Source organism: Cupressus sempervirens, chromosome 3, assembly GCF_028749045.1.
Source record: "Cupressus sempervirens isolate cs-2001-9-10 chromosome 3, ASM2874904v1, whole genome shotgun sequence".
Taxonomy (NCBI): Eukaryota; Viridiplantae; Streptophyta; class Pinopsida; order Cupressales; family Cupressaceae; genus Cupressus; species Cupressus sempervirens.
In genome coordinates, this window is record NC_143120.1 from 534,141,325 (window position 1) to 534,144,415 (window position 3,091).

Consider the following 3,091-nt stretch of genomic DNA (forward strand, 5'->3'; position numbering starts at 1 on the left):
GAGTTAACTCCGCCCTAGAGAAAAAGCCACTCCAGATACACAAGAAACATCTGGCTTAATAAACTTTATCCTAAATATCAGATGAAAATGTCATTCAAGATCTTTAACGAAGACTAGTCAAACAAAAATATAAATAGAATCCTTTAGAGGTTCATATTCAAATGGGTGGACTTCCCAAAAATAAAACAACAAATAATATATTGTGAAAATGATCATAAAATGGTAATTGTGATAGTTTAATGAAAATGATTTCTTGTAGAGAGGATGGAATGATACATCAAAAATCTTTAAAAATGAAAATGATATACTCTTATCTTAGTACTTTCACAATTCTTTGTGCCATATATTAATGTTACAAGCCTAAATCAGTCTACAAGAGAACCACAAAAAAGTTAACAAAAAAAATAATTTTGACTGAGTATAATGGGCATGAGACTACTATGTGTCATTTGCATAGTGCAACTAGAGAGAGTGGCACAGACTTGGTCCTTCAAAGAAACTAGCCAATAAAAATTTGAAATTGACAACCCTAATAAAGAGTTATAGTGATTTCTATGGTTTTTGATGTGCATGATTTCTTATAAAGTCATTTTGATTGATCTTTACCATTTAACAATTGGCATTATTTTATCAATTACCAATTGTATAATGTATGTAATGTACATGTTATGTATGAAACCAACCATACTAAACTAGGGCAAAGAGAATAAACAAATTGAACAACATACTTTTGAAGGAACAAAATAACTTGGAGGAGACAACTAGTTTAGTGAAAAACTGCCCTAGAGTACCAAAGTAAGGTCCTATACCCGCTATTTTTGATGTGTATTACAATAGTTTTCCTTGTGATAGTGCTTGAGTAAAACGTAAAGACAAAAGTCCTTTGTTTACAGAATATCAAACTAGATCAGTATTGACATTTTGGGATGGAATGCAAATTTTGATTTTACTCTCTTAACATGCCTTCCCAAGACGTAGTTAAGTTTCAAGCCCGATTTCATCCAATTGACTCTTTTACCTTCTTTTAGTTTACTCTCTTACCTTCTTTAAGAATAGAAACTTTGGCCCAATTGACTCTTTTACCGTCTTTAAAAACAGGAGGTTTATCTTCTCTAACCTGATTCTAGATTGCATCTTCCTCAGAGAATGATTCAAATCTTCCTTTCAGCCATCCCACCAACGCACACATGCTTGTTCAAGAATGAGGACTTTCCATACAATTTATTTAACGATCAGCAGTAGCTGTGTGTTGGATATACGAAAGGCTAAGCTTAGAGATAAGTGCAATCAAATCACTCCCAAGGCTTTTAACTAAGACATCCCAATCCGCATCCAACATCACTGCTGATTTCTTTCCATCCGCAAATCTTCTACACGCAAATGGTCTTCTGCTTCTATTTTTGACCCTTCCTTTTTCAAACTCCATTGCTCCCACTCAACTTGAATCTCTCCTCCCTACTCTGATATCCTCCCTGCTCACATTGAACAGCAAATAAAAAACAGAAATTCGAAAGAACAATACAGAGTTTACAGTCCAGTTTTCAAACAGAATAATAAATTTTATTAACCCTTGATTCAGAGATAGAACTCTCACACCTTATAATGCAATTATAGACAAATATAATAGCTGGCTGTTGGGTTTCAGCTTCAACAAAAGTTAGGGCAATTTAACAGAGGACGTCGTGTGCAATACATAACTGTACCTATGAGGATCGAAGAGATAGAAAGAAATACAATTCTTCCCTCAGAATGAGTACAAATCTACCAAAAAGCTGCAAATATGGCCGCACATCAGCTCCCCGTACCCTTGCAGAGCCGCCTTATCTGGCTGTTTTGCTATCTGGGGAGAAAAGATGGAACCCAGGGTGAAAGTTAGGGTTACAACTGATACTTCTCAACAGATCTCTCTGATAGCTCTTAACAGATCTGGAAAATGGAAGGCTGCTTTCAAAATCGTACCAGAGATCGCTCCAATATGATTGGAACTAGTGGAATTGGCTACAATATGATTGCAATATCGAAACAGAGATCGATGTGTTCTTGCAGCCGGAGAGGAAACAGGGCGTCCTGCGGCAGGCGGCAACAGACACTGCCAGTGTTTCTGCCGATAATACCAACGCAAATTCAATTCTTGCTGAACAATTCATTGCGAAATAACTTGATAATTTCAGCAATGTTACACAACATTGTGAATTGCAAAGGAGCGCGGGAGTCCTTTTTATCGGAAATTCTGAAGAGATTGAAGGGAGTGAAAACGATTCTTAACAATGAAGATCGGAACGAATTATGTGGAATATTTTCATATAATTTTAAATTGTTAGAGAAAATAATAAAATAAATTCTCTGTTTGCTTTCAGAATAAATTTTCTGAAAACTAAAAACACCACTCCAAATGACGCGAACTTGTTCCCCTTTATTATTATTTTCAAAATTTCTTAACAATACTTATTATTATGTTTTATTTATTATTTAAATATGGGACTTGAGATAGTCAGATATAAGCAGCAATCAAATGGACCCTGCCTTAACACATGTCTCTATGCGATTGTTTAAAGCAACCAGCCACATGGGGACCTCTTGCTGGTTCAAATAGTTAAACAGTCATATAGGGACATGTTAAGTTTATATTTGATAAAGTCAACTTGTAATTTTTTTAACAAATAATTTTTACAAATTTGTTTGGTTAAAATGTTTTAGGCAATATGAACCCTTTTTGAAGAAGCATAGAAATTTTCGAAAACCAATATACTAAGTTGATGTACAAAATATATAGATGAAAATTTGACTAAACTTATGTTATTTTTTAAAAAGATAAAATTTAAAATAACTATTATATAGTACATTAGATATATATACTATTAGAACTATTATATAATAATAGAAATAAATAATATAAATATTTTATATATTTTAAATTGATTTTATTTTTTATTTTTTAAATTATATTTATATTAATTCTAATTTGTATTAGAGTATTATATATATATATATATATATATATATACTTTGATTTGTTTTTGGGTATATTTATTAGTATTTAGTATTTCTATTCTTTAGAGGATTTTTTTATAAATTTATTGATAACTACTTT

General features: G+C 32.2%; 1 long non-coding RNA gene across 1 annotated transcript; it reads right to left on the minus strand.

Annotated features, from left to right (window-relative positions):
- Nucleotides 1-574: 574 nt before the first annotated feature.
- Nucleotides 575-2,379, minus strand: LOC149567519 (uncharacterized). The gene is made up of 2 exons (XR_016361633.1): nucleotides 1,704-2,379; nucleotides 575-1,472 (listed from the first exon to the last, which is right to left on the minus strand). It is a non-coding gene; the product is annotated as an uncharacterized LOC149567519 (long non-coding RNA).
- Between the last annotated feature and the right edge of the window lie 712 nt (nucleotides 2,380-3,091).